This window comes from Pseudophryne corroboree, chromosome 7 (genome assembly GCF_028390025.1).
Source record: "Pseudophryne corroboree isolate aPseCor3 chromosome 7, aPseCor3.hap2, whole genome shotgun sequence".
Lineage (NCBI taxonomy): Eukaryota > Metazoa > Chordata > Amphibia > Anura > Myobatrachidae > Pseudophryne > Pseudophryne corroboree.
In genome coordinates this window covers 380500188-380521991 of record NC_086450.1, presented here as the reverse complement: position 1 = coordinate 380521991, position 21804 = coordinate 380500188, and the positions used below count along the sequence as shown (strand labels likewise).

Below are 21804 nucleotides of genomic sequence, written 5' to 3'. Positions count from 1 at the left end.
CAAGGAGTCCCCATTCTTTTCGGTCTTGGGCTTTCATCCTAGAGCCAATTCTTTTTACCCTCATTTTCCAGTCTCCTCGTTGATCTTAACTTCCCGTCTCAGAATGATTTGTAAAAAGGTGCACCTTGCCCTTAAGAAGGCTGCCTTCCGAGAAAAAAAAATTTCTGATAGGTTCCGACGCCCATGCACTTTTAAGGTGGGAGATAAGGTGTGGTTGTCAACCCGCAACATCAAGCTCCGACAACCCTCGGCTAGATTGGGACCCAAATTTATTGTACCGTTCCTTATCATTAAGAAGGTCAACCCAGTTGCTTTTCGGCTACGCTTGCCTAAGTCACTCAAAATTGGCAATACTTTTCACTGTTCCCTACTGAAGCAGTATTTTTCTTCCAGGAGATTCCCTCGGAAGACTTCCCAGGATAGACCTCCAGTGGATGTTCAGGGGCAACAAGAGTTCTTGGTGGAGAAGGTTTTAGATTCCAAAGTTTCTCGGGGCCGGCTTTTTTTTTTTGTTCACTGGAAAGGCTATGGCCCGGAAGAAAGGTCTTGGGTCCTGGATAAGGATCTACATGCCCCTAAACTTAAGAGATTATTCTTTCAGGAATTTCCTCAGAAACCCGGCTTTAGGGGTTCTTTAACCCCTCCTCAAGGGGGGGGGTACTGTTAGGTGCCGCGGTCCGCGGCGCCGCTCGGTCTGCTTCCAAGCGACGCTCACGGCCGCCGCACCTCCCTTCCTGCCCGCCCGGCGCCTAGCAACGCCAGGACGCCGTGCGCGCTGAGCCGCCGGGTCCCTGGCAACGCCAGGACGCCGTGCGCGCTGAGCCGCTGGGTCCCTGGCAATGCTGGGACGCCGTGCGCGCGTAGCCGCCGGACCCTTAGCAACGGGGACGCCACAGACGAACCGCGTTCCCCGTTGCTTCCTATCAATCAATACACCTGTTAGCTCTGGTTGTGCAGCAGGGCAGCTGCACGACATTACTAATTAAGCTTCGCTGCAGCTATTGGAGGGCTCCCTGTTATATACTCCCTCACTACCTGGCACAGACGCCGGTGATAGCTTCCTGTATGCTGTTCCTGCCTTGTAACGTCTGTTCCTGGTCAGCTGTATCTGGTCGATCCTGCTCCCTGTGCTCCTGAGTCCTGGAGTTCTGAAGCTGGTCCTGGGAATCCTTCCTGTTCAAGTGAACCTGTTGCAGTCATCTGGGGGTTCTCGTTTGTTGGGGTTCTCTCCCGGTTTCGTGAGTAGCGGCTTCTGCCGCGTGTTGCGGCCTAGGCCGCTTAGTCCTGTTGTTACTTTTTGTATTGGTGGTTTTTGCGGAGGTTTCCGCTTTTCACTGTCCTCCCCGGAACTCGGCGGTGCCGTGTGGGGGAGTGGACAGTGATATCTTTTGTTGTTCTTTTCCTTTGGCGGCGTGCCGCACATAAATTTAGTTTTAGGGTAGTTAGTAGCCCCTAGCTTCTGTTTGCTTTAGTTAGAGGTCCCCTTGTTATTATCCTGTCTCGGTTCACGCTTTGTCTCACGCTAAGACCTGGGGGCATCGGAGGTGGGCAGACCTAATCCGCCCTTCAAACGCGGCTGCCGTGGGCCCAAGAAACCATAGTCACTCAGGCGTGAACTGACCACACGGGTAAAAGAACGGAGGTAGGGTGCTAGGGGCTATTCCCGTTCCCTCCCTATTTCAGCATCACGTCCTGGTGCTCTGGACTCACTTCACAACATCTTTCTAGTTCTGAGCATCAGGAACGTAACAGTTCCTCAATAACAAAAGTCAATTTTGCACAATTTTTATATATTTTCTCAGTGAATTTATCTCAGATGATAGTGTATCACAAGACATTTAAGAATGTCCATATTAAAGATGTGTGTAATAGACCACTTAATTATTTTCTAATAAGTTTTAGAAACATATATTTTTAAATTAAAAATGTTTACCAACTGCAAAATATATTTTCAGTTAAATAAAAGTCATGGACAATCCAAAAATTTTGTTTATCCTCATTTAACTATCCAGATATGACCTTTTACATCTTTGCTGTGCCCTGCAGCATATACTGTATGCCTTGAAAGAGTTGTCTGGTGAGTGCTTGGCATTTGCACCCATGATCCTATAGTAATCCAAGTTGCAAATGTACACGCAGTATGGTGTACTATGTTATTCATGTTTACTGAAAATTTCATGCTGCAGTGTACTGAAAGCCAACAATGTGAGGACACATCTGAAGTTGGCCTATATACAATACTTTAAATCATTTAATGAAAGCTTTACAAATGCTATTACTGTACATTGATAATGTTTATTTAATATGCCTAATACATGCATATTCTCCATCTTTATTTACAGAAGCCAGTTGAACAAAATTAAAAAATCTGAAATCACAAGTGTGGATTGATGAAGAAAATCGTGAAAGTCCAGACTACTATCAGATGTGTTCAGATTGTTAGTCTGTTTCATTATAAATTATAATGCCATTAAAAAAAATTGTCAAAATGAAATAAAACATTTTTACATTCAAATCATTTTTGTCAAGTTGAATTTCATAGTTCTATGTATTTTTTTTTATTTTTATCTTTAACTATTTTCTTAGGCCTATGGGGGTCAATCCGACCCGATCGCTCGCTGCAGTTTATCGCAGAAATCGGGTCGGAACTGTGCATGCGCCAGTGCTGCAGTGCGCCAGCGCATGCCATGCGGCCAAAGGCCGTCATTGCCTAGCGATCGCCTCTGCCTGATTGACAGGCAGAGGCGTTAGCAGGGCGGGAGGAGACGCAGTCCGGCCAACGCAGGCGTGGCCGGACCATTGGGGGGGTCACACGCAGCTGCTGCGACCCGGACAGCGGGGAGGTTCTCCCGGCCAGCCGCAGGAGCTGCGCTGGCCAGGAGTTACTCCTCAAATGCAAAAGCATCGCCGCTGTGCAATGCTTTTGCATTTCTGGGGGGGGGGGGGGGCAGCACTGACATGTAGGGCAGACTAGCCCTGTGCTGGGCGTCCCCCCGCATGTCTGAGTGCCTGATCGTAGCTGTGCTAAATTTAGCACAGCTACGATCAACTCGGAATGACCCCTATGTTTCCTGTTCCTGTCATTATGACCAACATGCATACGTATGTATGCATTTCATAAATGTATGGGACATGATGAAAAACTTATTTGGTCAGGTGGTTAACCTTAACAATAACCCAAATATATGCTATTCTGATCTCATTACTTTGCTTAACAATATTATTATATAGGAGAAAGATTTATTTTCGGAAAATGTATTAACGCACATAATAAATTAATTAATTCTAAAATAAACGTGTTATTAAAAGAATTTCCAAATATCCTTGCTGACATTGTTCGATTGATGGAGAATGTATAGATTAGAGCTACCATGCATTTAACAGTAATGTATTCTGTTCATACTGTAGATCTACAATTTGTCAGATTTTTATATTCTTTAACCATTAGAGTTCACTTTATTCTCTACACAGATATCATATGTGTTTGCCTTACCTTTCTACACTACTGTTGTCAAGTATAATCCATTAATAATTTCTCATCTCAGATAAAGGCCAGCTTCTATTTTTAAAATGTAAGCAGACCTATGTCCTATCTGATAAAAATAACTGATTATATACAGCAGACATTGCAGATTAGTCCATAGGACATCATTTGTGTGAGTACACTTATTAAAAAATGACTAGTATGCACAGACATCTGAATAGCATATTTTTTTCTCTCCAGAAAGGCAATTACATCCAGCAGTCAATAATCCATGCTCCAAGATTTTTATTATTTGCAAATAAAACATAAAAAGACAAACATAGCACTCTTCTGTGTCTCTCCATCTTCAGTCCGCTTGCCTTAGTTCTCCGAGCTGATGCTTGCATATGTGCCTAATAACAAGGAAGCAAAAGAGGGGGGTTTACGTTACTTCAAGCAAACCCCCCTCCCCCCCCTCCTCTTGCCTAAGCTACTGTCCTGGGTACTCACTTTTCAGGGGGTCAAGGATTTTCATCTACTAACCCAAATTCCACACCCTGACGTGAAAAGATTCACAAATTATCACGGTCAACTTATACACTTATGCACACCTGCAGGCAGGACTTTTCAGACATTTGGTCTTCAATCTACAGAAATGTATTTGTTATACTATGGCTCTATTGACTATATCAATGTTTCCCAAAATTTTTAGACAAATCTTTTTCACGGCACCCCTAGGCCAAACATTTCTTATTGAGAAATTTGTTAAATATGTGTGTTGAGAGATAATATTTGCATCTGTTTGTCCAGGTATTTTATGATTTGAAGCCAGCAGCACTGTTTTTGTATCTTACATTGACTATAAATAATTTGAATTGGTCCAGAACCACCAACCCGAGGCACCCTTGCAAGTGTCCTGAGGCACACAGCTTGGGAACCATTGAACTATGGGCCTAATTCAAGGTTGATTGCAAAATAACATTTTCATCTAATGGCTAAAACCATGTGCACTGCAGGGGGGGCAGATATAACATGTGCAGAGAGAGTTAGATTTGGGTGGGTTATATTGTTTCTGTGCACGGTAAATACTATCTGCTTTATTTTTACACTGCAAAATATGTTTTCAGTTTAAACACAAACCACCCAAATCTAACTCTCTTTGCATATGTTATATCTGCCCCACCTGCAGTGCACATAGTTTTGACCAATAGAGGAAAATTTTGTTTTGCAATCAACCTTGAATTAGACCCTATATCTTAAAAATTACATGATGTATAAACCTGTGTGTCAATAATTCAAAACATTAAACATTAAAGTCACCTGTTTAAAATCAAGATGTGCTTTAATGTTTAGACATGAGGTTGACATTATTATATCATTGTATGTGTAACTAACCTTTTTATTTGAAATCCCTTTCACCTACGTCTTCCGGCTGATCTCTCATCCTCTGGTAATCATGTTACACTCGAAGTCCCATATTATCAGTATATGTGTCATGACCCACCACTGTGGCTCATTCCAGTCTGTGTTCTGTGTTACTGCAGCCTGTCTCCTGTATGTGTGGTCTGTGCAGTTTCACCTGTCAGATAATTAGGTCATTACCTTGTGTCTTGTTTCCAGCTGCAGTTAATCATGTCATGAAGCAAGCTCTCACCGCCGCGGGTCCCGGGATCCGTCTGTTGCCGCTGTGGCTAACTGCGGTGCTGTGTAGCCGCAAAGGGATGCGGCGCGGTCAGCTTTGGAAGTGACACAGCTTCTGGGAGTCAGGAGTGAGGACCTAGTGGTCTGCAGCGCTCCAGTGTGTCTGCAGCATAGGGGGCAGCAATGTTGGAGACCAAGTGCATCACCAATGGGTGTCTATGGGTGAGTGTCAGCTATTTCTGTTTCCTTGCTGCCTATAAGTAGCCTGGGATTTTTACACTCTGTGCCAGTGCTTTGTTTTAGCTACTCTGTACCCTAGCTATGTGGTCCTGCAGATTGTTCTGTGCGTCTCCAGGTATTCTGGTACCATCTCTGTTCTCTGAGTTATCTGCCATCTCTCGCTGCGTAGTACCCATCAGCCCTCCAGGTTGCGGTCATGGTTAAGCATTCACCCGACGGTTCCTTTGGATTTACTGGAGTCCTGTGGTGGTTCGCCAGCTTCTTCTAGTGTCTTCATTCACATCTTCGCATCATCCAGTGGACAGTCTTCACAGTACTTCATTCACATCTTCGCATCAAGTAGACATTCTTCACAGTTCTTCATTCACGTCTTTGCATTATCCAGTGGACATTCTTCTCAGTTCTTCATTCACGTCTTCGCATCATCCAGTGGACATTTTTCTCAGTTCTTCATTCACATCTTTGCATTATCCAGCAACAATTCTTCACAGTTCTTCATTCACGCCTTCGCATCATTCAGTGGACATTCTTTACAGTTCTTCATTCACACCATCCAGCATCCAATTATTCGCAGTTCTTCATTCATGCTTCCACATCATTCCGCAAACTTCTTCACAGTTCTTCAGCCACGCCTCCTCATCACCCAACAAACAATTCCTATCCGTGTTCTCCAACTTCATTCTTCAGGAGTCCAGTAACCTTAATCTCTACAGTTCTTCAATTTAAAACACGTTTGTCATGGTCAGCTACATTAAGTTCTGTTGTTGTTAATAAAGTACGTATATGAAAAGGAATTATCTTTGGCCTCCTTGTTTCCTGCAAACAGGAGCATCTCCTCCTTCGGTTGGTCTAAATCCAAGAGATTCACAAAAACAGCCTACCCTGACAGTAAGCACTGGCCACATGGATCTGTCCGGCCACCAAGCCTCTGGAGGTGATGCTATGGCCAACATTCTCTCTCAACTGGATAATCAAGAGTCCGCACAATCGCAAATAGTTCAATTCATGCAAACCATGTCTGATCGTTTGGATGCTCTTCACGTGGCCATTAGGTCTTCAATGTCTCCGGCTCCGGTAGTGTTTTCTTTTGCAGGGGTTCCTCCAGCGACAGTTCCGATATCTTGATTGCAACTACCCCCACCTTGCAAGTTTTATGGGTCCCTGAAACTCTGTAGGGGATTCCTCAACCAATGTGAAATCCAGTTTGAGCTTCAATCTGTTAGTTTTCCATCAGCTCATACAAAGATTGCGTACATTATTTCCCTCCTAACTATCAAGCCTTGGAATGGGTATCTCCACTTTGGGAGAGGAGATCCTATCCTTTCCAATTACAGTGAATTTTTCTCATTATTCCGAAAGTTCTTCGACGAGCGGGGCAGAACCACCTCAGCGTCCCTGGAAATTCTTCGTCTTCGGCAAGGCTCACGTCCTGTCAGTCAATATGTGATCTGGTTCCGTACTTTGTCCTCAGAATTGAATTGGAATGAGGAGGCCTTAATCGCTGCTTCCTGGAACGGGCTTTCTGACAAGATTAAAGATGACTTGACTGTTCGGGATTTACCCACGAAACTGGATGAATTGATTTCCATTTGCAGCAAACTGGACTTGCGGTATAGGGAACGCTGTTTAGAAAAATACAAGTTCGAACGTCCAAGTCTTCGCTTTCGTTTCTCGACCTCGACATAATCCGTCTCTGCCACAACTTCCTTTATCAACTGAAGAGCTGATGCAGATTGGTCGCTCTCAGATTACGGATGAGGAGCGTTCTTGTCGCCACCAGGAGAACCTCTGCATGTATTACTCTGAACAAGTCTTGTAAACTCCAGCCGGAAAACTCCCGCTCCTAGCTTACTCCAGGGAGGTTAAGCTAGGAGTTATTTTAGAATCACGTTCTGGATATGAGCCAAATCTGCCCATTTGTTTAGAAGTCCCGTCTTCTGCGGTCACGGCTTTGTAAGATTCTGGTGTAGCTGGAAACTTAATTTCTAATGCCATCGTTCAGCAATTAAGGATCCGGACTGTGCCTTTGGAACAAGCAGTCTCCATTACGGCGGTGGATGGAAGTCAAATTTCTGAAAGCATAATCACTCATCAAACTGAATTCCTTAGAATGAAAGCAGGCGTACTACACTTCGAATATATCTCCTTTCTCATGATTCCCAAAGCCTCCCATGATGTGATCCTTGGATTACCTTGGTTACAAAAACATAATCCACAGCTCAAGTGGCAAACTGTGGAGATCCTATCCTGGGGAGAATCCTGTACCAACGGTTGTTTGGCCTAAGTCAAACCTTTCCGCTCAGTTCATATTTCCGAGTTGCCTACAGTTTACCAGCCTTTATAGATGTCTTCAGTAAGCAAGGGGCTGATTCCTTACCACCTCACCGAGAATGGAATTGCCCGATCGACTTGGTGCCGGGTAAAACACCTCCATGGGGTCGACTCTACCCGTTGTCCATTCCTGAGACTCAGGCTATGTCGGACTATATTCACGAGAATTTAGCCAAAGGCTTTATTAGACCGTCTTTCTCTGCTGTGGGGGCTGGATTCTTTTTCTTCAAAAAGAAAGATGGTGGCCTGCGACCATGCATTGATTACCGCGGACTTAATTAAATCACTATAAAAAATCGGTACCCACTTCCATTAATTCTTGAATTGTTCGACCGAGCAAAGGGGGCCACGGTTTTTACTAAGCTTGATCTTCGAGGCGCTTATAATTTAATTAGAATCCATGCAGGGGATGAATGTAAAACGGCCTTTAATACTCGGGATGGGCATTATGAGTATCTCGTAATGCCATTTGGTCTCTGTAATGCCCCCGCAGTTTTTCAAAGTTATGTGAACGAACTCTTTCGGGATCTTCTTTATAAATGTTTGGTGGTGTACTTGGATGATATCCTGATATTCTCCAAAGATCTAGAGTCTCATCATCTCCAAGTTTTGGAAGTGTTAACCCATCTGAGAAGGAATGGATTATACTGCAAATTGGAAAAATGTACATTCGTAGTAGCATCCATCCCATTTTTGGGTTACATCATTTCCAGATCGGAGCTACAAATGGATCCCGCCAAAGTCTAAGCTATTTGAGAATGGTCAGCTCTCTCGACTCTCAAGGGGATTCAGCGCTTCCTTGGATTTGCCAATTTTGACAGCAAATTTATTAAGAATTATTCCGCGTTGGTCACACCCATCACAGCCTTGACACGTAAAGGAGTGAGTCCTTCGAATTGGACTACTGAGGTAGCCAAAGCCTTCTCGATTTAAAACAAGCCTTTATGTCTGCTCCCATTCTCCATCAACCGGATCCTAATCATCCATTTCTTGTGGAGGTGGATGCTTCCACAGAGGCAGTTGGGATAGTTTTGTCGCAGGTTTACGAAGATAACAAAGTCCATCAATGCGGATATTTTTTTCAAAGGTTTCTACCTGCTGAACGAAACTATGCTATTGGGGAACAAGAATTGCTTGCCATTAAGTTGGCATTTGTATAATGGAAATACCTTTTAGAGGGAGCTCAATATTCCATCATAGTGTACACCAATCATAAAAATCTTCTATATCTGCAAACTGATCAATGTCTTAATCCACGGCAAGCAAGATGGGCTTTTCTTCACCTGATTTCATTTCAAACTGACTCGACCAGGGTCCCTGAATAAGAAAGTGAACGCTCTCTCTTGGTCCTTCAATTCTTCAGGGTCTAACGATCTAACAAGTAAGCAAGCCATTGTAAGTCCAACATCCTTTTTAATGACTCGAATTTCGCCAGCTCCAGTACCCCCGCCTGGTAAAACATTCGTTACCTCAAATCTCCAAAAATGATTACTAACTTGGGCTCATTCCTCATCTTTTATGGGTAATCCTGGGGTCCTTAAGACTCTTAAATTCATTCAGCAGTCCTACTGGTGGCCACATCTTAGAACTGACATCCAAGAATTTATAGCTGCCTGTCCTTTATGTGCCTAACACAAGAATCCCAAGGGCCCGCCATCCGGTTTAATACATCCAGGATCCATACCCAAGAGACCTTGGACTCATATTTTGATGGATTTCATAACTGATTCATCTCCATCGAAGGGACGAAACACAGGGTTACCCTCAGCTCCATTGCTAGCCAGACTGTTCATTTCTGAGATCTTCAAGCTGCATGGCCTTCCTTTAGAAATTATTTCAGATCGCAGCCCGCAGTTCATGGCCAAGTTTTGGAAATTGCTTTGTTCTTCTCTAAATATCAAGTTAAATAATTCCTCTGCATATCATCCCCAGATGGATGGACAAACTGAAAGAGTAAATTAAGATCTTGAAATGTTTCTTCGTCTATACATATCCTCCTCACAAGATGATTGGTTGGACTTTCTTCCGCTGGCAGAGTTTGCCCATAATAACCTCTTTCATTCATCTTCAGAATCCACATCTTTCTACATCAATTTTGGTTTCCATCCGTGAGTACCGGAATTTCAGGAGGTGCCAGCAGCAGACTTAGCTCTCAAGCAACTTTCTAAGATTTGGAGAAAGTGCGCAAGTCTTTTGTTAAAACTTCCTTATGATATAAATCTTTCACAGATAGGAGACGGAAAGCAGTTCCTAATTACAAGGTGGGGGACCAAGTCTGAATATCTACTCGAAATCTCAAGTTCAAAGTTCCTTCCAAGAATTTGCGCCCAAGTATATTGGTCCTTTTCCTATAGTTTCTCTATATAGTGCTCAACCCTGTAGTTTATAAAGTTAAATTACCATCTTCCTTCAAGATACCTAATGCTTTTCACATATCTCTACTTAAATCCTTAATCCTCAACAAATTTCGTGTAGCTTTACCCAAACCTCCTAAAATTCACAATTTGCAGGGTGAAGAATTTGAAGTTAAGGAAATTTTGGACTCTCGTCATTGATATGGATGTCTTCAATACCTTCTTGATTGGAAAGGGTATGGACCTGAGGAGAGGTCCTGGGTTTTCGCTGAATATATCCATGCTCCAAGATTGATTCGAAATTTCTACTCCATAAATCCTACTAAAGCTCTAAGGTGTTCGGAGACCACCTTCAAGGGGGGGGGGACTGTCATGAAGCAAGCTCTCACCTCTGCAGGTCCCGGGATCCGTCCATTGCTGGCGTGGCTAATTGCAGTGCTGTGTGGCCACACAGAGATGCAGCATTGGGGGCGTCCATGTTGGAGACCAAGTGCAGCACCAATTAGCGTCTATAGGTGAGTGTCAGCCAATCCTGTTTCCTTGCTGCCTATAAGTATGCTGGGATTTTTACATTCTGTGCCAGAGCTTTGTTGTAGCTACTCTGTACCCTAGCTCTGTGCTCCCGCAGATTGTTCTGTGCATCTCCAGGTATTCTGGTCCCATCTCTGCTCTCTGAGATGTCTGCCATCTCTCACTGCGTAGCACCCGTCAGCCCTCCAGAGCACGGTCACGGTTAACAGTTCACCCGACGGTACCTTCGGATTTAGTGGAGTCCCGTTGTGATTCGTCAGCTTCTTCTAGTGTCTTCATTCACGTCTTTGCATCATCCAGTGGACATTCTTCACAGTTCTTCAGTCACGTCTTCGCATCATCCAGTGGACATTCTTCACAGTTCTTCATTCACATCTTTGCAACATCCAGTGGACATTCTTCTCAGTTCTTCATGCATGTCTTCGCATTATCCAGCAACAATTCTTCACAGTTCTTCATTCACGCCTTTCCATCATTCAGTGGAAATTCTTTACAGTTCTTCATTCACATCTTCACACCATCCAGCAACCAATTCTTTGCAGTTCTTCATTCACGCTTTCACGTCATTCTGCAAACTTTTTCACAGTTCTTCAGCCACGCCTCCTCATCACCCAACAAACAATTCCTCTCCATGTTCTCCAACTTCATTCTTTAGGAGTTCAGTAAGCTTAATCTCTACAGTTTTTCAACTTAAAACATGTTTGTCACAGACCTTTGGTCAGCTACATTAAGTTCTGTTGTAGTTAATAAAGTATATGAAAAGTAATTATCTTTGTCCTCCTTGTTTCCTGCATACAGGAGCATCTCCTGCTTCTGGTTGTCTAAGTCCAACGGATTCACAAAAACAGCCTACCCTGACAAATCAGTGTTCAGGAGGCTTGTTCTTTTCCAGCCATCCGGATTGGGGCTTTCTCCCTTTATTACCCAGCTAGCCCTTCACCTGAGGCCGGTTATAGCTTCAAGTTCCAGTTTGTACCTAGTCCCGGTTCTCGTCTTGTGTTGTGGATTGAGTCTGTGAAGTTAGTGTTGTCTGTTCCAGTTGCCAAGCCTGCTATCACTGCACAGTGTAATCCTCCTCTGAAGCCGGTCTCAGTCTCAGTGTCTCTTGATCTCTGCTCCCCTTCACAGAGTTCTGTTCCAGTTCCAATTTCTGGGCTTCTTCAGAATCCACATCAGACAGTTTAAGCTAAGTCTGGGGATTTTGCATTGGTTATTTTCAGACTTTGAGTTACTTCTTGTATTTGATTATTTATATCATCCTGTGCATTGTTGCATTTATACTGTGTTTAGCTAAGTTGCTCATATCATCCGGTGCCTTGGTGCATTTACATATCATTAGCATTTATTACTGTACCACCCTGTGCATTGTTGCACTTCATATTCTTTGAGTGTTTGTTATGATATCACCATGTGCATTGTTGCACCTGTGTACAATTAGTTTATTATTTCTGTCTGAGTATTGGCAGGGTTATCAAGGATGTCCCGTGACGTCTCTCAGTACTGCATGTACTCTTGCGCAGCCTCCAATAGTCACCTTTTCCATACATAAAATCTGTGGACATCTGTGTACGGGGTGGACCTAATTCACCCTGGAAAGGCGGCTGCTATAGGAGAAACCTAGCATCACAGGAGGCTAAAAGACAGCTGGGCAAGGGGTAATTGCGTGAGTGTCACCTGGTCTCACCTGATAACCCAGATACCGAGTAGTCTGCATAACATTATACCGAGTAGTCTGCATAATAATATGATGTCTGCATACTAATTGAATAGACTGCATTGACATTCCTGGCATGTCTGGAGGTCTGAATTAAGCTGTCAATGGTTGCGTTGATGATCTTCTGTAATCTTCTGACATTAACTGTAGGCTTGTGGCAATGAACGACATGTTTATATTTACTTGTTGTTGCCAATTGAGCATTTGCATCATGCCAAGATGTACTTGCACTGTAAGTGAATTTGACTGACCATGAGATTAAGCTAATATGTCAATGCTGCGACCTATAGTTACCATCAGTTCAGGATGGAGATGTTGCCTTTTTTGAATATGGTCCATCCTCTGTGACATTCTTTGAAATTGAGTTTCCATGCTCTGTGACAGCCTGTCAAATTGATCATCCAGCCTCTGTGAAATATGATTAAATTGATCTTCAATCCATTCACGATCACTTTCAGTTCTTCTCTGTCCTATGGCTTCTTGCAGACCATACTGGGACTCCATATTTGCTTGAAAAAAAGACAAAGCTTGTTGTAAGTATATTAAAAAGATAATTTACATTTATCAAAAAGGCTTAATTAAAGGGAGACATTCTGTACTTAATGTAAGGCCTATTTGTCAACAACCCCCAATTCCCCCACAAAATTGATACTGTATGTAGATGTGGATAAAGCCTTCGATATTGTTCATTGGTCTCATCTACTTTCTACTATGGAAAAATTCAGTTCTCTCTCTATTTTAATTTCTTTCATCCATACTATATAATCAGACCGCTCTTCACAAATTTCCTGTAATGGATTTCTTTCCTCATCTTTCCGTATTCATAACGGTACACGCCAAGGTTGTCCATTGTCCCCTCTTTTATTTGCCCTAGCGATCAAACCCGTCACACTTGCATTAAGGTCCGCCCCAGGTTTACGTGATATCCAATTATCAAATACAGAATTCAAACTTGCCCTCTTTACAGATGACATTCTCTTATTCATCTCAGATCCTGCCTAATCAGTACTGGTAATTATGGACATTATTAACTCATATGGCCCTCTATCCGGATATAAAATTCATGTAAATAAGTCTGAAATATTACCTGTTTCCCCCCTCTCCTTTTTGACTCTTTCTACCATTCCTGTCCTAGCTCAACTTACATTTCAACCCTCTCATACAAAATACTTAGGAGTTCACATGACTCGTGATCCTTGCTCCCTTTACAAAAATAATTTAACCCCTCTCCTTTCCAAACTCAAACTGCAGCTGGATAATTGGACCAAGTTACCTTTATCCCTATTGGGGAGAGCTGCAGTACTTAAAAGTGTTATTTTTCCTAAAATATTTTACTTCCTCCAAATACTTCCTTGTTCCCTTCACAAAGCTGACATACTTGACATCATTAAATACATGTCATTTTTTATGGGGTGGAAAAAGACCCAGAATGTCTTTATCCAAAAAGTTTAGATCCAAACCTGTTGGAGGGCTGAATATCCCTGATTTTACCCTTTACTCACTCTCCACCCATTTAAGATAGGCAACTAGAAAGATCTACATATACTGACTCGGCAAAGTTATATTTGATCCTTACTCACCAGCACCCTTACTCCATACCACTTGACAACTTTTTCCCCAACACATAACCAATCACATACTATTCAGAGACACTTATAATAGCTGGCTACTTATTAACAAGAAACTATGGAGATACCACCTAAAATCGTATACAGTGCGTGGTAATCCCAAATTCCAATCTTTCCTCCGTAATCCAACATTTAAATCTTGTGTAACAAGCGACCTTCCACCAGACAAAACGCTAACACAGTTGTATGAAAGAAACGCAATCCGTTTACTTCCACAGCATAGTAAGCAGACTTTTCACAGCAAGTTCACAAACAGCATGTACACAGTCTCAGGCTCCCTGTCTCTAACCCACTGGCCCGCCCTCCATCGCCTGGCTACTTGTTGGCATCAGGAGCCCTGATCCCTTGCCCTAACGAGCTTTATAAAAGTGTGGCACAGGTGTGCCTGATTGCTGGGAGCACTTGCTCCAATACCTGAACAAGACCTGCATGGATAGGATCTCATGTATGAAATGGCAGGGTATTTCTGTGTATCAACAGCAATACAATACTATAATTTCCGACTGCCAGATAATGTTTGACACAGCATTAAAGAGACAACCTGTTGTGTTCCAACACCTCCCTGGGCTTCCTCTTGGTCCAGCCCTAAACCCAGGTCGCCTTAGCTCGGGGCACCCGAACTGTTGTGCACTGTCTTGCAAACACCCGGGGTGGCATCCGGACTGGACTGCCACACTTGGCACAACAAAAACCTGAATTTAGCAACATTTTTTGATACAGATGGCAAAATACTTCCCTACTTTGAACTATGCTCACAATACAATTTATCTAATTGACAAATTTATCTATATCTTCGTCTGTGTCATTACGCCACCTCTCTTCCTCCTCAGACTTCCAGACCTGCTCTCCTCAACTCAGTGTCTATAATTACCTTTCTACATACCTGTAAATATAAAACTAAAACTTTGTACTCCCTCCTTATGTCCCCACGTGACAATTACCCTCTAACACCCCTAGTGACCTCCTGGCATACGATATCCCGGACATCACTGATAATGAATCCTTATTCACACACTATACTTGCAAGATGATGATACTTCACTCCACTTATCTACAGGAGGTTCACTTCAAAACTATTCACAAACTCTACATAGCGCCTGCTCAAGTAAACATATGATTACTACAGACTCTGTGGAATGTATTAAATGTAACATGCTTAGTGTAAATTTTTTTCATTGTTCTTGGCCATTTTGTAAAATGTTAAAATTTTGGCACAAAGTCATATCTTTTCTCAACTCTTCGCTAAGTCTCCAGCTAAGCACTGAACCTCTAGCATGGCTCTGGGTTAATTTTAGAGATGTGCGGCTGGCACTTTTCGTGTTTTGTGTTTGGTTCTAATTCCGTTTTCGTGTTTTGGTTTTGTCTTGGTTTTGCCAAAACCACCCTTTCATGTTTTGGTTTTAGATCTGGATGATTTTTGGAAAAAAACATAAAAACAGCTAAAATCACAGAATTTGGGGGTAATTTTGCTCCTACAGTATTATTAACCCCAATAACAATCATTTCCACTCATTTCCAGTCTATTCTGAACACCTCACAATATTGTTTTTAGGCCTAAAAGTTGCACCGAGGTGGCTGTATCACAAAGCTAAGCGACACAAGTGTGCGGCACAAACATCTGGCCCATCTAGGAGTGGCACTGCAGTTGCAGACAAGATGGCACTATTCAAAAACTAGTCCCCAAACAGCACATGATGCAAAGAAGAAAAAGCGGTGCAATTAGGTAGCTGGATGGCCAAGCTAAACGACACAAGTGTGCGGCACAAACACCTGGACCATCTCGGAGTGGCACTGCAGTTACAGACAGGATGGCACTTAAAAAAATAGTCCCCAAACAGCACATGATGCAAAGAAGAAAAAGAGGTGCAAGATGGAATTGTCCTTGGGCCCTCCCACCCACCCTTATGTTGTATAAACAGGACATGCATGCTTTAACAAACCAATCATTTCAGCGACATGGTTTGTCACATGACTGTGACTTAAATGACTGGTTTGTTCGGGCCCCCACCAAAAAAAAAAGCAATCAATCTCTCCTTGCACAAACTGGCTCTACAGAGGCAAGATGTCTACCTCATCATCATCCTCTGATTCCTCACCCGTTTCACCGTGTACATCCTCCTCACTGAGTATTAATTCGTCCCCAATGGAATCCACCATCACAGGTCCCTGTGTACATTCTGGAGGCAATTGCTGGTAAAGGCCTTCCTGGAAGACTTTATAATTCATTTTGATGAACATCATCTTCTCCACATTTTGTGGAAGTAACCTCCTACGCTGATCGCTGACAAGGTTACCGGCTGCACTAAACACTCTTTCGGAGTACACACTGGAGGGGGGGGCAACTTAGGTAAAATAAAGCCAGTTTGTGCAAGGGCCTCCAAATTGCTTCTTTTTCCTGCCAGTATACGTACGGACTGTCTGACATGCCTACTTGGATGCTTTCACTCATAATCCTCCACCATTCTTTCAATGGTGACAGAATCATATGCAGTTACAGTAGACATGTCAGTAATCGTTGGCAGGTACTTCAGTCTGGACCAGATGTCAGCTTTCGCTCCTGATTGCCCTGCATCACCGCCAGCGGGTGGGCTAGGAAATCTTATCCATTTCCTTGCAGCCCCAGTGGTGAAGAAATTGAAGGAGGAGCTGTTGACGAGTCACGTTCCGCTTGAGTTGACAATTTACTAACCAGCAGGTCTTTGCACCTCTACACACTTGTGTCTGCTGGAAAGAGAGATACAACGTAGGCTTTAAACCTAGGATCGAGCACGGTGGCCAAAATGTAGTGCTCTGATTTCAACAGACTGACCACGCTTGAATTCTGGCAAAGCGAATGAAGGGCTCCATCCACAAGTCCCACAAACTTTGCGGAATCACTCCGTCTTAGCTCCTCCTTCAATTTATCCAGCTGCTTCTTCAAAAGCCTGATGAGGGGAATGACCTGACTCAAGCTGGCAGTGTCTGAACTGACTTCACATGTGGCAAGTTCGAAGGGTTGGAGAATCTTGCAAAAGACGGAAATCATTCTCCACTGCACTTGAGTCAGGTGCATTACCCATCCTATGCCTATATCGTAGGTGGATGTATAGGCTTGAATGGCCTTTTGCTGCTCCTCCATCCTCTGAAGCATACAGAGTGTTGAATTCCACCTCATTACCACCTCTTGCTTCAGTTGATGGCGGGGCAGGTTCAGGAGTGTTTGCTGGCACTCTAGTCTTCGGCACGCAGTGGCAGAATGTCGAGAGTGGCCCGCAATTTTTCGGGCCACAGACAGCATCTCCTGCACACCCTTGTCATTTTTCAAAAAATTCTGCACCACCAAATTAATTGTATGTGCAAAACATGGGACATGCTGGAATTTGCCCAGATGTAATGCACGCACAATATTGGTGGCGTTGTCCGATATCACAAATCCCCAGGAGAGTCCAATTGGGGTAAGCCATACTGCGATGATGTTCCTCAGTTTCCGTAAGAGGTTGTCAGCTGTGTGCCTCTTACAGAAAGCGGTGATACATAGCGTAGCCTGCCTAGGAACGAGTTGGCATTTGCAAGATGCTGCTACTGGTGCCGCTGCGGGAGGCCATACATCTACCAAGTGGGCTGTTACAGTCATATTGTCCTTAGTCTGCCCTGTTCCACTTGTCCACATGTCCGTGGTTAAGTGGACACTGGACACAACCGCATTTTTTAGGACACTGGTGACTCTTTTTCTGATGTCTGCGTACATTCTCGGTATCGCCTGCCTAGAGAAGTGGAACCTAGATGGGATTTGATACCGGGGACACAGTACCACAAACAAATCTTTAAGTGACTCTGAACTAATGGTGGATACCGGACGCACCTCTAACACCAACATAGCTGTCAAGGCCTCAGTTATCTGCTTTGCAAAAGGATGAATACTATATTTCATCTTCCTCACAAAGGACTGTTGGACAGTCAATTGCTTACTGAAAGTAGTACAAGTGGTCTTCCGACTTCCCCTCTGGGATGACGATTGACTCCCAGCCACAACAACAGCAGCGGCAGCAACAGCAGGCATACCACTCAAGGATCCTACGGAGAAATCCCGGTTAGGAGAGGACTCCTCAGTCTTGACAGTGACATGGCCTGCAGTACTACGGATGTTCCTGACTGAGGAGGAAGTTGACGTTGAGGGAGTTGGTTGTGTGGCTTGCAGGAGCTTGGGTACAGGAGGAAGAAGGGATTTAGGTGTCAGTAGACTGCTTACGCTCTTACCCAAAGTTTCTGAACTTGACAGTGACTTCTGATGAATGTGCAGCAGGTGACGTATAAGGGAGGATGTTCCTAGGTGGTTAACATCCTTACCCCTACTTATTACAGATTGACAGAGGCAACAGATGGCTTGACACCTGTTGTCCGGATTTGAGGAGAAATAATTCCACACTGAAGAGGTGGCTTTTTTGGTAGTTTGCCCTGGCATCACAATGGGCTTCTTCGTCCCAAGAACAACAGGTGTCTCCCCCGGTGCCTGACTTAAACAAACCACATCACCATCAGAATCCTCCTTGTCAATTTCCACCTCAGCGCCAGCAACACCCATATCCTCATCCTGGTGTACTTCAACAGTGACATCTTCAATTTGAATATCAGGAACTGGACTGTGGGTGCTACTTCCAGTACTTGCAGAGGGCGTGCAAATGGTGGAAGGAGCCAACTCTTCCCATCCAGTGTTGGGAAGGTCAGGCATCGCAACCGCCGAAACACTTGGACTCTCCTTGGGGATTTGTGATACCATCTCAGAGCACACAGTTCTTTTCTGTGCTCTTTCCAGCTTAACTTTTTAAATTTTTCTAGCGGGTGGATGAGGGCTTCCATCATCATGTGAAGCTGAACCACTAGCCATGAACATAGGCCAGGGCCTCAGCCGTTCCTTGCCACTCTGTATCGTAAACGGCATATTGGCAGGTTTACGTTTCTCCTCAGACGATTTAAATTTCTTTTTTTGGTTCTTTTTATTGAACGTTGGCTTTTTGGATTTTACACGCCCTCTACTATCACATTGGGCATCGACCTTGGCAGACGACATTGATGGCATTTCATCGTCTATGTCATGGCTAGTGGCAGCAGCTTCAGCACTAGGAGAAAGTGGTTCTTCTTGATCTTTCCCTATTTTCTCCTCACAATTTTTGTTCTCCATTATTTTTTGGGAGTTATATGAGACAATATGCGTCACAGGAATGACTGGAATTACTGATAACACAGAACACTACCACTGGTCTGATGCAGCCCAACAGGTTGTTATAATTGTTATACTGCAGCAGTGGATATATAGCAGCAGCGTATATAGTCACTGGAATGACTGATGACACAGGACACTACCATTGGTCTGATGCAGCCCAACAGGTTTTTATAATTGTTATACTGCAGCAGTGGCTTTATAGCAGCAGCGTATATCGTCACTGGAATGACTGATGACACAAAACACTACCACTGGTCTCTTGCAGCCCAACAGGTTGTTATAATTGTTATACTGCAGCAGTGGATATATAGCAGCAGCGTATATCGTCACTGGTATTACTGATGACACAGGACACTACCACTGGTCTGATGCAGCCCAACAGGTTGTTATAATTGTTATACTGCAGCAGTGGATATATAGCAGCAGCGTATATAGTCACTGGAATAACTGATGACACAGGACACTACCACTGGTCTCTTGCAGCCCAACAGGTTGTTATAATTGTTATACTGCAGCAGTGGATATATAGTAGCAGCGTATATCGTCACTGGTATTACTGATGACACAGGACACTACCATTGGTCTGATGCAGCCAAACAGGTTGTTATAATTGTTATACTGCAGCAGTGGATATATAGCAGCAGCGTATATCGTCACTGGAATGACTGATGACACAGGACACTACCACTGGTCTGATGCAGCCCAACAGGTTGTTATAATTGTTATACTGCAGCAGTGGATATATAGCAGCAGCATATATCTTCACTGGAATTACTGATGACACAGGACACTACCACTGGTCTGATGCAGCCCAACAGGTTGTTATTGTTATACTGCAGCAGTGGATATATAGCAGCAGCATATATCGTCACTGGAATTACTGATGACACAGGACACTACCACTGGTCTGATGCAGCCCAACAGGTTGTTATAATTGTTATACTGCAGCAGTGGATATATAGCAGCAGCGTATATCGTCACTGGAATTACTGATGACACAGGACACTACCACTGGTCTGCACAACACAGCACCACTTTATACAGCTACACTGGATATATGGCAGCAGAGAGCACCAACACTGTGAATTGCTGGACTGATACAGCACAATACACTGACTACACTTGACTGGTCTGCACAACACAGCACCACTTTACAGCTACACTGGATATATCTGCCTGGACTGATACAGCACAATACACTGACTACTCTGGACTGGTCTGCACAACACAGCACCACTTTACAGCTACACTGGATATATGGCAGCAGAGAACACCAACACTGTGACTGTCTGGACTGATGCAGCACAACAATACACTGAGTGACTACACTGGACTGGACTGAGCAGCACAAAACTTGCTGCCCCACTTTCCCGCCCCACTTTCCCGCCCCAACACACAGACACTGAACACTGAGGACACGTCCTCTCTATACACTTTCCGAGACTGGAGTGAAAATGGCAGGGACGCGCAGCTCCTTATATGGAATCCAAATCCCGCGAGAATCCGACAGCGGGATGATGACGTTTTGCCGAGTTCGGGTTTCCGAGTCAGGAGGGAAAATCCGAGCCCAACTCGGATCCGGACTCAGAAGGCAAAGTTCGGTAGGGTTCGGTTCTCTGAGAACCGAACCCGCTCATCTCTAGTTCAATTCAACGATTAGGCGCTAGGCCCACGTAAAGCCTCAGTGATTTCCTTTCTCTAACCTTAACAAAGAAACTTATTCTAACATGACGGATACATAAAGTGTCACCTACCATCCTTAAACTGAAATCCAGATTACTTCAATTAATATATTTTGACAAACGTTCTTGATCTCTTGGTACACATACTCAGCAAGGTTATGCAGAAATGGGGCACCTATATATCTACCCTACACAAGACCAAACGCTGTTGCAGTGTTTAAACAACATTGGTAACCAGTACATTCAATCAATGTTTCTAAAATATGTGTTTGCTCTGGCATGAGGCATCCATTACCTGCTTCTTCGGGCCCTGACACGACATATTCCTCAGTGACTTGCTGCAGATTGACAGGTATTCAGATGCTCCTTCTGAAGCTACTGTGCTTAAACTGGGAGTCACCACCTCATGGGTTACTGTGATAGACAGAATTGGACAGGATATCAAAAATATATTTCCCATGTACTGTTACCTAAAAAAAGTACAAGCACACAGTAAGATCAATTGTATTGCTGTGGAGCTCACCTGTCACTTGGTCTCCGCACAGTGGGATGGCACTGCCAAGATAAGTGTTGTCCTGGTTCTCTGGTCTGATGTGTTCTCAGTAACGTCCACTAAAATAGGGCTTTGTTGAAGTGTTGCTTCTTCCTGTGACGCGGTTCAATCTTCATGTTGGATGTCTGACTCTCCAAAGGAAATTCTTCTTTTCTTACTCCCTGCATGTTAAAATTACAATCCCACTCACAAAAATATAGGTTAGGGTGGAATTAAATGAAGTTATATAGAAAGTACTTCATAGCTATACTGCTTACCATCTGTCTTTGGTCTTTCTTTGTCTTGCGGTGTCCCTTTATGGGGAGATGTTCCAGGGCTTTGTTGAAGTGTTAACTCTTCCTGTGGTACTCATGACAGATTTCTGACTCAATAAAGGAAATTCTTCTTTTCTTACTCTCTGCATGTGAAAAATTACAATCCCCACCAAACCCCCCCCCCCCCCCCCAAAAATAAAAAAAATAAAAATA

At 43.7% G+C, this 21804-nt stretch overlaps 2 long non-coding RNA genes across 2 annotated transcripts; both read right to left on the bottom strand.

Annotated features, from left to right (window-relative positions):
- Positions 1 to 3752: 3752 nt before the first annotated feature.
- LOC134943745 (uncharacterized) lies at positions 3753 to 4483 on the bottom strand. Its single transcript, XR_010181719.1, has 2 exons — positions 3974 to 4483; positions 3753 to 3876 (listed from the first exon to the last, which is right to left on the bottom strand). It is a non-coding gene; the product is annotated as an uncharacterized LOC134943745 (long non-coding RNA).
- A 216-nt stretch (positions 4484 to 4699) lies between these two features.
- Positions 4700 to 21725, bottom strand: LOC134945354 (uncharacterized). The gene is made up of 4 exons (XR_010182104.1): positions 21595 to 21725; positions 21308 to 21498; positions 21080 to 21198; positions 4700 to 12783 (listed from the first exon to the last, which is right to left on the bottom strand). It is a non-coding gene; the product is annotated as an uncharacterized LOC134945354 (long non-coding RNA).
- Between the last annotated feature and the right edge of the window lie 79 nt (positions 21726 to 21804).